Source organism: Bos indicus x Bos taurus, chromosome 5, assembly GCF_003369695.1.
Source record: "Bos indicus x Bos taurus breed Angus x Brahman F1 hybrid chromosome 5, Bos_hybrid_MaternalHap_v2.0, whole genome shotgun sequence".
NCBI lineage: Eukaryota > Metazoa > Chordata > Mammalia > Artiodactyla > Bovidae > Bos > Bos indicus x Bos taurus.
The window spans coordinates 27,791,886-27,804,954 of NC_040080.1; the positions used below are offsets into that span (position 1 = coordinate 27,791,886).

A 13,069-nucleotide genomic window follows, 5' to 3' on the forward strand; every position below is an offset into this window, starting at 1 on the left:
ACACCGTCAACAATTAGGCTTCCTTCATGGCTCGGCTGGTAAAGAATCTGCCTGCAATGCCGGAGACCTGGGTTTTATCTCTGGGTTGAGAAGACCTGGAGAAGGGAGAGGCTACCAACTCCAGTATTCTGGACTGGAGAATTCCACGGACTCTGTAGTCCATGGGGTTGCAAAGAGTGAGACACAACTGAGAGACTTTCACTCACTCACTCACACAGTCAGAAGCTTTGGCATGGTCAATAAAGCAGAAGTAGAAGTTTTCCTGGAACTCTCTTGCCATTTCCATGATCCAACAGATGAAACAGATCTTAAATTATCACGTATTTTCCAAGGGTTAATATTATATAATTTATTGTAGTAGAAATTATAGTGTAAACCAATACTACCATTAACCTAATGGCCTCAGACACTTTTTATTTTATTTTAAATGAAATTAAACTATTATTCATTACTTGTCTTCACATAATACCTTTAATCACCAAACCCTAAATCTTACTCATAGCACCATCTATTACATATATATATATATAGCATATAGAATTATATGATATACTATATGTGTATATATTATATACATACCAAGCATTACCCAAACCTGTGCAATTGTAATTGGAGAGTAAACATAGTCCTCAAAGTTTGGGAAATTTTAAGAACAGTGTCATGATAATAGTAAGATGGCTTTTTTGGTAAGCAGCCTGAGATGACCTCTAAAAATGGTTCATTATTCACTTAACCCAGAAAACCCCACAAAATCATGCATATCAAGAGTTCAAATCTTAGTGTTCATTTTATTTATTTATTTTTTAAATTTTATTTTATTTTTAAACTTTACATAATTGTATTAGTTTTGCAAATATCAAAATGAATCCATCACAGGTATACATGTGCTCCCCATCCTGAACCCTCCTCCCTCCTCCTTCCCCATACCATTCCTCTGGGTCGTCCCAGTGCACTAGCCCCAAGCATCCAGTATCGTGCATTGAATCTGGACTGGCATCTCGTGTCCTGACCATTAAGGATATGCGTATCCCAAAAGCCATGAAGTATCTGAAGTAGTAGTTGTTCGTAGTTTAGTTGCTAAGTCATATTGAACTCTTGCGACTCCATGGACTATAGCCTGCCAGTCTCCCCTGTCTATGGAATTCTCCAGCCAAGAATATCCGAGTGGGTTGCCATTTCTTTCTCTAGGGGATCTTCCCCACCCAGGGATTGAACCCAGGTCTCCTGCATTGCAGGCAATCTCCCATGTTGCAGGCAGATTCTTTACCGACTGAGCCACCAGGGAAGCCATGTATTTGAAGGATGTCACTTTAAGGAAGCAATGTGTGCCATTCTGTTGTTTCATTGGTGGAGCTGGTAGGTGTTCACAGGCCAGACAGTGGGGCTGAATGCAGGGTCAATGGTCCAAAAAAAGTGTTGAATTTTTACTGCACATGCTCAAAAATGCAGAGAGCAACGCTGAATTTAAGGGCTTAAATGTAGATTCTCTGATCATTGAGCACGTCCAGGAGAACAAAGCCCCCAAGAGGCAGTGCAGGACTTACAGAGTTTGTAGTCAACTCAACCCATACATGAGCTCTCCTTGCCACACTGAGATGATCCTTAACTGAAAAAGAACAGATTGTTCCCAAACCAGAAGAGGAGGTGGCACAGAGCAAAAACATATCCTAGAAGAAACAAAAACATATGGCCCTGAAATATATGGCACAAAAAGCAAAAGCAAATGAAGTTAAAAAAAAAAAAAAAAGTGAGATGGGGCAGATGCTATATTAAAATAAGATTTCTTGACACTTAAATATTTCATATGTAAGGTTACTTTTCCTTTCCCCAGGTGGCTCAGTGGTAAAAATTCCACCTGCCAATACAGGAGCTGCAGGAGATAGGGGTTTGATCCCTGGGTCAGGAAGATTCCTTGGAGAAGGAAATGGCAACCTGTTCCAGTATTCTTGCCTGGGAAATTACATGAACAGAGAAACCTGGTGGGCTATAGCCCATAAGGTCCCAAAGAGTCACACATGACTTAGCAACTGAGCCTGTAAGCATGCATAATAAACAAGCTGACAAAAGTTGTTTTATTCCTTCAGTGTCATTGGGAAGTTTCTCAGTCATGTCCAACTCTTTGCAATCTCATGGACTGTAGCCCACCAGGCTCTTCCATCCATGGAATTTTCCAGGCAAGAGTACTGGAGTGGGTTGCCATTTCCTTCTCCAGGGGATCTTCCTGACCCAGGGATCGAACCTGGGTCTCCCACATTGCAGGCAGACGCTTTACCATCTGAGCCACCAGAGAGTTTTATTCCTTACTCACAATTTTTTTTTTTTTCTGTTTTCCTTGGTCAGTTCATAAAATGCACAACTTTTGGAAATTTCTGTTTGACACACTTCCAGCCATTTTTTCAAGAACCAGCAGCCAACATTTGATTAGATTTAATTGTAAGAAAATTTAAAAGTTATTAAATATAATGTATCCTGGACAGAAACTGGTAAATGTTTTAGTTATATACAAATATTGTTTTTTTTTCAACTTCCAATAAACTTTAAAAATTGGTTCATGTATAAAATTTATCATTTTTTTCTAAATGTTTTAGCTCAACGGTCTTTTTTTTAAGCATTTATTTTATCTATTTTATTTTTCAAAAAATTTTTGGTTGTACTGGGTCTTCATCATTGCACACGGGCTTTCTCTAGTGTGGTAAGCAGAAGCTACTCTTCGTTGCCGTGCACAGGCTTCTCATTTGCAGGGCTACTTTTCTTGCAGAGCACAGGCTCTGGGTGCATGGGCTTCAGTAGTTGCAGCACATGGGCTCAGTAGTTGTGGCTTGAGGGCTCAGAAATTGTGGCTAGAGCACTGGCTCAGAAGTTGTGGTGCACAGGATTAGTTGCCCCGCATCATGTGGAATCTTTCCAGACCAGAAATTGAGACACAGACTCCCACCCACTGAGCCACCAGGGAAGTCCTCAACAGTCTTAATAGTTAAGCAGATTAAGACAACAGCCCTGGAACTCTATGGATGCTTAAATGATAATGATCTTATTTCTGTCATCCATTTCTCCTAATAAAAATCTGCTTTTTCTTCCATTAATACATTCATCCAATTCCCAGCTAAACCTCTCTTTATTCTTCTTCAACTAGTTTGATAAAAAAGTAACAGAGATTCTATAACTGCCAGATATGAAAAGAATGAAAACAAATCTTTAAATTTCTATGACATATATTTAACCTGTTTGGGAATATCAGAAATATTTGTTACCCCAGTTTCCTTTCTTTGAAAAACCAGATAGGATAAACCACATGTCTAAGACACAAATTCTAATATTTCTGTAAAATGCAGCTGTAGATGTCATCAAGAGTAGGGACTTTTATAGTGCCATAAAAATTCAGTATCACTATAAATTTATGCTGCTGAAAATGTCGACATTTATAGCAACTTCTACAAGGACATATTTTAAAATGATGCTAAAACTTGATGCAGCAACTTTTATTTAGTTAAAAAGTAAGATTATAGAACAAAAACATTTACTCTAATTTTTTAAACTATCAGTATGGATGATTAATTGTTAAAATTCTCAAATCACATCAAGGTTTGATGGGTACTTAAAACTTAGATCACTCAAAATTAAAAGGCATGAAAGCATGTTCAGGTGTTATTATTCAAATTAACAGTTAATTACTGCATATACTTATTATTTATTTATAAGACATTTCATACAGACTTTTAATACCTGATAAAATTATTAATGATATAAGCATACAATGATGCTTATTTTAGTATTAAAGATAATCACATAATTATATTGGCAATCTATTTTCATTCACTTCATATTGAAGAGCAAGCAAAGTTACTATTTGGATTAATACAAAATAAGAAAATTCATAATAGAATTATCCAAATTCACCAATTCATGCAGAAGGATTTTTCCCTTTTTAGCTATACAAGTTCCTTTGCAATGAGGAAGAATAACCTCATTAAATGGTCTATTTTTGGCAACTGCAGAAAAACCAGACATTTTACATTCAAATCCAATATTTAAGTTACAATAGCTGCTGTAAGCTAATAAGGTATATTTGACAGTGCTGATTGGTTAGGTGGAAATCTTTGATTTAGAAATTCAACCAGAATCTGTCTCTCACTCTCTCTCTTTTTTTTTTTTTCCTTCAGTGCTGGAGACCCGGTTTGATCCCTGGGTTGACAAGATCCCTTAGAATGGCAACGCACTCCAGTGTTCTTGCCTGGAGAATCCCATGGACACAGGAGCCTGGCAGGCTACAGTCCATAGTGTTACAAAGAATTGGACACATCTGAGCAACTAACACTTTCACTTTCATAACTGGGCAAGTTGACAACCCAGGAGGCTTAGTCTTATCCTGAAAAATCCTGTCTTGAAAATTAGGGATTCAGAGAGCTCTTGTCTAACCCTCAGAGACAGAAGTGCTGCTTCTTGGGTTCAGATCCCATGTTATAATTCCTGTAATGGAGAGAGTTCTGTGTGAGTACTTCCTGAGGTAAAGTGCTCATGTTTAATAAAGCTACGTTTACCTGGATAATTTCATTGTTCCTTCTCTATGTTGAAAATGTGCTCTTATGAGGTTTAAGCCATAATTCTTATGGATAGAATGCCTGGCCCACAAACCAATATCATGCTATAAATGTTACCAGTATATTTTTACATGATTTGCTCTGTAGTCTCACATCCAAATTTGTTCAGAGATGATCTGTCAGATGAGTAAGTATCTTATCTATCCTGAAGGGATAAAAGAGTATCAAGCTGAAAGACAACTTCTGAGGGTGTAGAGTAGTTCAGACTTCTAGCAAGTAATTGTTATCTAGTGATAAAAGTAAATCAGGGACTACTACTTCCAGAAAAATGGAAAAGACATACTTTCATTTCTATTACTAAGTATGACTAAAAACCTTGGATATTGTATACAAGACAAAAATAAGACACTGAAAGATGGAGTGAAGAAAGCAGACCAGCTACGAACTTTAGGACACATTGAATACCATGATGGAGAGTTTTGTGAATTTTCTTTCTGCCCTGTATATTCTTTTTTTCTTTATACTTTTTCTTTCTTTTTAATTTTTAAAATTAATTAAATAAATTTTTGGTTACAGCACATGGCATGTGGGGTCCTAGTTCCCCTACCAGGGATTGAACCTGCACCCCCTGCATTGAAAGAGCAGAGTCTTAACCACGGACCGCCAGGGAAGTCCCTGCCCTGTATATTCTAGATTTGGGTTCCCAATTTGAAACTGTTAACGATGCAGAAAAAAAAAAAAAAAAGCAATAAAAGCCTGCTTTCTCTAACCAAAGAAATAGCAAAGGGGCAGGCCAGCAAGACAGAAAACATTCAAACAATGATTACTCTGTTCTTGCCATAGGAAAACAAAGAAAGAACAAAATTGTGGCCCATTCTCACCCAGGACAGCAAAGGGCAAGTGGCAACCCCAAAATTTCACTCAGGGAAGGCTGTAGGGGACCATCCCAATCTTTATGCTGCTGCTGCTAAGTTGCTTCAGTCATGTCCGACTCTGTGAGACCCCATATATGGCAGCCCACCAGGCTCCCCCGTCCCTGAGATTCTCCAGGCAAGAACACAGGAGTGGGTCGCCATTGCCTTCTCCAATGCATGAAAGTGAAAAGTGAAAGTGAAGTCGCTCAGTCGTGTCCGACTCTTAGCGACCCCATGAATTGCAGCCCACCAGGCTCCTCTATCCATGGGATTTTCCAGGCAAGAGTTCTGGAGTGGGGTGCCACTGCCTTCTCCTAATCTTTATGCTGCTGCTGCTGCTGCCACTAAGGCGCTTCAGTCGTGTCTGACCCTGTGCGACCCCATAGACGGCAGGCCACCAGGCTCCCCCGTTCCTGGGATTCTCCAGGATTCTCCAGGCAAGAGCACTGGAGCAGTCCAGCCTTAGCGGCAGCAGCAGCAGCAGCAGTAGGTGATTATGAAGCCCCCAATTGTCCCCAAGGCATTAGTGGAGGTCATATAAGGAGCTGGACTGCCACCCCCAATCTCTTCTCTGCTGTTTTTGGGTGGTGTCAGAAAAGGCCTAATGGAGAGTTGAGAAATGAAAACAAATGCTCAAACAAAAGCTTCCACACAAATGTTTATAGGAGCTTCTAGAAGGGGCTGCTAAGTCGCTTCAGTCATGTCTGACTCTGTGCAACCCCATAGATGACAGCCCACGAGGCTCCCCCGTCCCTGGCATTCTCCAGGCAAGAACACTGGAGTGGGTTGCCATTTCCTTCTCCAGTTTATAGGAGCAGTATTTGTAATAGCAAAAAAGGTAGACACAACCCAAATATCCTTTAGCTAATGAGCAGAGAAACAGATTGTGGCATATTAATAAAACAAAATATTCAACCATAAGAAAGAATGAAGTATTGACACATGCTAAAACATGAATAAACCTTAAAAACATTATACTAATTGAAAGAAATCAGGCAAAACTTTCACATATACTATGGTTCCATTTATATTAAATATCCAAAATAGGAAAATGCAAAGATAAGAAAGCAAATTAATGGTTGGCAGAAGAGTCAGACATGACTGAGCATGCATGCCACACCACACAGGAGCCGTGCAATAGGATGATGGTGAATAATTCCCCAAAGGGTATGGGTTTTCCTTTTGAGGTGATAAAAATGTTCTGAAATTTATAGTCATGATGGCTGCACAACATTGTGGATTTACTAAATGGGGCTGATTTATATACCTTAAAATTGTTCAAATGATAAATTTTATATGATTATTTTATCACAATAAAAAAATAACCCAAATACATCAGTAATTACATTAAATTTAAATCCAAATATAACAATTAATAGACAGATACTGAAATAGCAGATAAAATTTATGACCCAACTATATTTTGTTTATAAAGAATTCAATTCAAATATAATAATATGAGTAGTTAGAAAGTAAAGATTGAAAATTGTATAATGCAAATATTGATCAAAAGGAAGCAAAACTAATGTCAGATAAATTGTACTTAAAGGCAAAAAATTACTGGAGACAAAGAGGCACTATTTGTTGAAAAATCTATCTTTTGTCATGGAATCACCTTCACACATTTGTAAAACATTAACCAATCAAAAATGTCATAACTGTTGATGGACATTTAGGTTGCTTCTGTGTCCTGGTTACTGTCAATACTGCTTAAGTGAACATTAGGGTGCATTTATTTTTTATACTTCTGGTTTTCTCCAGATATATGCCCATGAGTGGGATTGCTGGATTATGTGGTAACTATTTTTAGTTTTTTAAGGTACCTCTAAACTGTTCTCGTCCCTGGTGGCTCAGATGGTAAAGCGTCTGCCTACAATGAGGGAGACCTGGGTTCAATCCCTGGGTCGGGAAGATCTCCTGGAGAAGGAAATGGCAACCCACTCCAGTATTCTTGCCTGGAAAATCCCATGGATGGAGGAACCTGGTATGCTACGGTCCATGGGGTGGCAAAGAGTCGGACACGACTGAACAACTTCACTACTACTCACTATATTGTTCTCTACAGTGGCTATACCAGTTTACATCCCCACTAGCAGTATAAGAGGATTCCCTTTTCTCCACATCCTCTCTAGCATTTATTGTTTGTAGATTTCTTGATGATGGCCATTCTGACCGGTGTGAAGTGACACCTCTTTGTATACTCCCCAAATTTTTTAATGGAATAACTAATTTTGGACTCTCGGCTTTGTTCTATTGGTTTATATGAATACTGTTATCCTAATGAAGTGAAAACCTCTCAGTGGTGTCTGACTTTTTGTGACCCTATACAGTCCATAGAATTCTCCAGGCCTAATACAGCATGAAATTGTATGGATATACCATATGTTTCCATGTGTCTTTTGATGGATATTTAAGTTGTTTCCGTTTTTTGGCTATAACAAATAATAATGCTATGGATGTTCATATGCAAGTCTTAATGTGGACATGAGTGTTTATTTCTCTTGTGTATATATCTAAGAGTAGAATTACTAGATCAAATGGTTACTCCATTTACTCTTTGAAGGAACAGGCAGATTATTTTCCTAAGTGGCTAGATAATTTTATACGGAGCTTCCCTGGTTGTTCAGACGGTAAAGAATCTGCCTGCAATGCAGGAGACCCAAGTTTGATCCCTGGGTCAGGAAGATCTCCTGGAGGAGGGCATGGCAACCCGCTCCAGTATTCTTGTCTGGAGAATCTCAGAGACAAAGGAGCCTGGGGGACTACAGTCCATTCGGTTGCAAAGAGTCAGGCACGACTGAAGTGACTGAGCAGGCACTCCTCTGGTTGTGAAGTTTTATGAGTTCCTTATATCTTCTACAAAGAAGTCTTTCGTTAGATATACTGATTTGAAAATATATTCTCCAAGATTATAGTTTGTCTTTCACTTTTACATATTATCTTTGAAGCATATAGGTTTTTAACTTTGATTACATAGAAGTGAAACTGTTAGTTGCTCAGTGGTGTACAACTCTTTTCGACCTCATGTACTGCAGCCTGCCGGGCTCCTCTGTCCATGGGATTTTCTAGGCAAGAATACTGAAGTGTGTTGCCATTGCCTTCTCCAGGGGATCTTCCCAAATCAGGGGTTGAACCCAGGTCTCCCTCATTGCAGGCAGAGCCACCAGGGAAGTAGAGATGATCATTTTTTTCTCTTTTATGCATAATCATTCACATATTTTGATGTTATATCTAAGAACTCTGCCTGACCCAAGAGCATGAAGATCTCAAAAAGTTTTATTCTAGAAGTTGAAAATTTTTGGTTTTTACATTTATGTCTATGACCCATTATAACTTAATCTTTGTAGACACTTTAAGAGTGTAATTTCACATTTTGTTTGTATACATCCAACTGTAGCAGCATCATTTGTTGATAAGGCTGTCTTTTCCTGTGGTTACCTTGATATCTTTGTAAAATATCATCCAGTCTTCAATGTAAAGGCTTATTTTAGGGATCTCAATTGTGTCCCATTGGTCTGAAGCCCATTACTGTCTTAGTACAATACTGTCTTTATAATTGTAGCTTGATATAACATTTTAAAACCAGGAAATGTAGTCCTCTGTTTTTATTGGATGTTTTCTCTATTTTAGGTATTTTGCATTTCTAAATAAGTTTTAGGATTAACTTCTTAATTTCTGTAAAAGGGCTTGCTGGGATTTTGATAGGGATTGTATTAAATCTAGAAGTCAATTTGAAAAGAATTATTTTACAATTACTGAGTGTTCTAATTCATAAAATGCATCGTCTCTTCTTCTGCTTAAATCTTCTATGATATCACTCAACAATGTATTGAAGTTTTTGGTGTGCAAATATTGAACTTACTTTCTTAAATTTATTCCAAGGTATTTCATTCTTTTTTATTTTACTATGAAAGATTTAATTGGTAAAGAATTTCAAAATTTATGAAATCCTTTTGAAAATGAAAAATCCAAGCTAACAATTAGTATTAGATCTACACCCATTAGTTAATAGTCTAAAATAATAGTTTGTAAAGAGTAGGTAAGCAGCCCAAATTTGTGCTTGAAATTTTTTAAAGAGATGACAAGCATCAGCTTTTTACATCATAGGATGGTAATAGTTTAATTTATAAAAGCAGATGATATGACATATATATATATATATATATACACATATATATATATAAAAAGAGAAAAAAGTCATTATTATAACAGAGTAAAATGTAAATATATTTAAAATGGCCAAGAGGCAAAAAGCCATAATCCTCTTGGAAGTTGGCATAGAAATATCTTTCTAAACATTGTGAACACACACACACAACACATTCATCATAAATAAATACTGAATCAAAACTAAAGGCAAATTTGAATACAAAAATCTTAAAAATGTGTGCAAATTTCAGACAGAGAAAAACTAAAAGTAAGATGTAAAAACAATGTGTAAAAAAAAAAAATGGAAAAGAACAAAAAGTCTAAACATTTAGAAATAGCTACTACTTTCCACCTAAAAACTATGGTTCCCAGGTGACTTGGAAGGAGTGAAGCAAATCAAGAGCTGTACCTTAGATCATGTTTTCTTATTCCTGGCTCCAGCCATTTGTAGTATAATCTAGGCAGATGGGTGCTAAATTGCTTCAGTCATGTCTGACTCTGTGCACCCCAATGGACTGTAGTCTGCAAGCTCCTCTGTCCATGGTTTTCTGCAGACAAGAATCCTGGAGAGGGTTGCCATGCCCTTCTCCAGGGGATCTTCTGGACCCTGGGATTGAAACTGTGTTTCTTACATCTCTCTACACTGTCAGGCAGATTCTTTACCACTAGCGCCACCTGGGAAGGCCAGTATAATCTACACTTTGCATTTTGCGTTTGACAGATCAGGGCTAAACATGCAAGGATTCAGCAGTGCAGGGTTCAGCAAGCAGGGAAGGAGAACCCAGGGAAGTGGCACTAGAGGCAAGCTTTCCTACCCAGAGATCTATCATAAAGACTGCCTGATTTTCAGCTAGACAAGTGTTTCCACCCACTAACTAGATGTTCTGAGGAGACATTAAAGCCAGACTGGCTATGTTCCATTTAGTAACCACTGGGGCAGCAGATATTCTTAGCTCAGATATTGGCTGTAGAACTGAGTCCTAGTATTATACATTAAGTAGATATGTGACTTTAGATGAGTTATAGGATCCTTTAAGTCTGTTTTTTTTTAAACCATAAAAGCATAAAATAGTTTTTTAAACTATTGGTATATTCAGAAAAGAAAAGGAGTTTTGACAACTCAGTTGCCTTCTCAAAATCAGAGCCATATAAATACATGATTTCTCAAGGCATCAATTTTAAGTTTCCAGCCATATCAGAGAAGGAGGAACAATTTTATTTTAATTATTTTGATTACATTTACATTTGTATTAGAATTTCTCAGGTTTTTGTTTAAAATCAAAACTGAAATACAACTATTTATTAGTAAAGAAGGTTATATTCATCTCCAATTCTGCAGCGTTTTCCTTATTTCCCTGCTTACTGATTCTGAACAGTCCCTTTCATCTCATTGAAGGACTTATTTACAGTATGATGATTTTTAACATTTTAGTTTGTACTTAAAAACTTTAAAAATGTATCAATTTTATCTTATTTTCAACATATTTATTTGTATGGTTATGGTTATAGTAAGTGATACTGAATTTCTATGCATGATAGTGACACACTTGTGATTTTAAAAAAATGTATTGGCACATTTCTGAATAGATGTAAAGAAAACATGAGGGAAAAAAGAGGTGCATTGTGTCAAGAAGATGGTGACGGATATGGCAAAGTTTTCAAAGATGGTATGCCAAATGACCTAAGTCTGGAGAGCAATGTCTAAGTGTGGAAAATTCCATGGACAGGGGAGCCTGGTGCACTACAGTCCACAGGGTTGTGAAAGAGTTGGACACAACTTAATGACTAAAACAGTAACAACAAAAGGGCTCTCAGGCTGAAATTCCCTGTATTTGATTCTTTATGGTATAAAGCACACAGGATGAAGTCCTTTTGCAACTCCATGGACTGTAGTCCACCAGGCTCCTCTGTCCATGGAATTTTCCACGCAGGAATACTGGAGTGGGTTGCCTTTTCTTACCCCAGGAGAATCTTTCAGATCCAGGGATGGAACTCACATCTCCTGCTTGGCAGGCAGAATCTTTACAACATCAGATAAATTGTTTTATTGAAAATACGTTCTCTAAACATTATTTAATGTTATTACTATTTATCAAATTGCAAGGCCACCACCAACTTTTTTTTTTTTCTTGCACTTAGACATTGCTCCCCAGACTTAGGTCATTTGGCATACCATCTTTGAAAACTTTGCCATATCCATCGCCACCTCCTTGACAAAATGCACTTTTTTCCTCATGTTTTCTTTATATCTGTTTAGACATGACTTCGGAGAAGGCAATGGCACCCCACTCCAGTACTCTTGCCTGGAAAATCCCATGGACAGAGGAGCCTCGTAGGCTGCAGTCCATGGGGTCACTAAGAGTCGGGCATGACTGAGCGACTTCACTTTCACTTTTCACTTTCATGCAATGGAGAAGGCAATGGCGACCCACTCCAGTGTTCTTGCCTGGAGAATCCCAGGGACAGGGGAGCCTGGTGGGCTGCCATCTATGGGGTGGCACAGAGTCGGATATGACTGAAGCAACTCAGCAGCAGCAGCAGCAGACAGAGTTAGAGACTGAACACACATGCATACATGTTTCCATCTAGTGTGTGTATCTGTGTCTATGTGTGTGTTAACCCAAGGATCATGTAAAGATAAGGAGTAAACTACATCTCCTGCTTGGCAGGCAGAATCTTAACTGACCAGCGATCAGGAAAGCCCAACAGAATATTTTTCTGTATCCAAACACATAAAATCATATACTTGTTTGCCCCTTCTAGACCTCAGGTGCAGATTGCTGAGTTAATCACATTCTTCAGTTCATGGTGTGAATCATCAGTGTCAAGCCTTTTACATTTTTAAATATTTTACCCATATCTTCAGTTTTTCACAGAATCACTACCACTTCCCCCAAGTAATACTTATTTAATATATTTTAAGAGCATCCTTGGGTATGTATATAATCATGTGAAATAAATAGTCTTATGTATTGTGCATGCTTATTTAATGTACAAAGACTATATTTGCTGTTGGAGAAGGCAGTGGCAACCCACTCCAGTACTCTTGCCTGGAAAATCCCATGGACGGATGGGCCTGGTGGGCTGCAGTCCATGGGGTCTCTAGGAGTCGGACAAGATTGAGCGACTTCACTTTCACTTTTTACTTTCATGCATTGGAGAAGGAAATGGCAACCCGCTCCAGTGTTCTTGCCTGGAGAATCCCAGGGATGGGGGAGCCTGGTGGGCTGCCGTCTATGGGGTCTCACAGAGTCGGTCATGACTGAAGCAACTTAGCAGCAGCAGCAGCAGCATATTTGCTGTAAATCACATGCTGCTTTTTAAAAATCAACTTCTTCTTGTGTTTTCTAGTATTTTTTTTTCAAAAAAAAAAAAAGAAACATGATTAAAATCTTTGCACAAAGTCACTTGTCTCAATGTAAAATCAGTTTTATCTTAAAAAATTTTAGAAGTAAAGTCAGATTTTTA

The 13,069-nt window shown here is 38.0% G+C and overlaps 1 pseudogene; it reads left to right on the forward strand.

Annotated features, from left to right (window-relative positions):
• The first annotated feature begins 1,289 nt into the window (after window positions 1-1,289).
• The window catches only part of LOC113893431, a 140,224-nt pseudogene continuing 128,444 nt past the window's right edge, over window positions 1,290-13,069 (forward strand).